A 1,731-nucleotide genomic window follows, 5' to 3' on the forward strand; every position below is an offset into this window, starting at 1 on the left:
TTTAATGAAACAAAACTAAGTTTCAATTAATGTTTTGGCCTAAAGTTGAATTGAGAAATTGATAGACTAAAATATGCTAGTATGGAAGTGATTAAACTGTATTTTGAACTTCCAATCCTCATTTCTTTCTTCCCTTTCTCCATTGCTCTAATCCTTTTTGTTTGTTTGTTTTTCTTCGTCCATCAATTAACAGTGCCAGCCAACACAATAAGCAAATAAACCTGAGCCACATTTCACAAAACAAGTTCTGAGTAGTTGCAGCCTGGGAAAGTTAGATTATAAGGTATTAGAAAGAAGTTATTGACTATTGGAAGCAATGCACAGATACAGAACAACCACAGTGATTACCTTGCTACTGAAATAAGGAGAACAAATTAAAATACAGAAACTGCAGAATAATTTAAAAAATCAGAAGAAGAAAAAAAGAAAGAAAAGAGATTATAAAGTAAGAAATGTGTGATATGGAATGGCTACTAGAGAAATGATGCTTACTGTTGCTATGCATTTCTGATCCTTAGCTGAGGCCTTTGTAGTCCTGATAGCAAGAGTGTAGAGAAAGGTAGAGGAGCAAGCTCAGCAACTGCACTGGCAGAGTCATAGGCAGGAGAGATTATAGCAGCTTGTCACTTTGACAAAATTCTCCCTAAAGAAATAGTAAGAAAAAATTGAATGAAGTTTAATCAAATGTAACTAACTTAGCCTGTTTTAGAGCACATTTGGGTCTTAAAGAATACTGATTATGTTCACATTTTAAAGACTGTTTTCCATTTTAAAATTTGCACCCATATTAACACTTATATTAACTTATGCCTTCATTCACAGATGGAAATTTTTCTAGCCTTAAGGGCAATTTTCTAACTACTTGAGTTGTAAATTGCTGTGTTAAGTCCAACCAGTCAATGCTTTCTCCAGTGAGAGGCCCCCAAAGGCTTTCTCACTACAGCAATCTCACAGCTTCCTAAGCACTTAGAAGTCACTGGTCCTGAACACTTTCTGAGTACATTTGCATAAAATGTACCCCTTCCCTTCTATTTCTTGCCTCACACTTTACATCATTTTCATACTGCATATTAGACCACTAATAAAGTACAATTTTCAGAAAGCATGATCTAATCTAACAAGCACGTGAAATATATGAGGACTTAAATCCATGGATTCCCTGTTCATCTACACTAGCTTTGAATATTAAAGTAATGAGTGAATGGTAATTTGTGATGTTTTCCTTTCAGAACTTAAGAAGTTCTTAAGAAGGAGTGCCAAAGTTATTAATACTAATATTGAATAGGCTAAAAGCAGAAAAGCAGTCTCCATAAATGCTAAGTTAGAAAGAGGTGAGGATGAATATCAGACCTCTGGAAAACATCTGGAAGCAAGCTGTGAGTTGTAGTCAAAGCTGAATAAAGTAACTGAGAAAAAAGTAGTGGGATGATTTATTTCTGAATGTTTGGTTTCTGGGATGGATTGTCACATGAACAGATATTTTAAGGATCTCCTCTGTGCTCAGGACAGGTTATTTTTCATATTTACATGGGCATAATAAGGATCCCAAAAGGCCAATTTTAAATATGAGAGCTGCTCTGAAAGTAATGCCTCCTGTTTTATTATGTTGGCCCAAAATATCTTAGGTGGATGTTGGTGGTATGGCAGTAGAGGTTGAACCTTCCCACCAATATTCCATTACATTTTGTTTCTGTGTGACAGATGACAGCAGAGGGGTAGCCTGATACAATG

The sequence above is a fragment of the Meleagris gallopavo genome, chromosome 5 (genome assembly GCF_000146605.3).
Source record: "Meleagris gallopavo isolate NT-WF06-2002-E0010 breed Aviagen turkey brand Nicholas breeding stock chromosome 5, Turkey_5.1, whole genome shotgun sequence".
In the NCBI taxonomy this organism is placed as follows: Eukaryota; Metazoa; Chordata; class Aves; order Galliformes; family Phasianidae; genus Meleagris; species Meleagris gallopavo.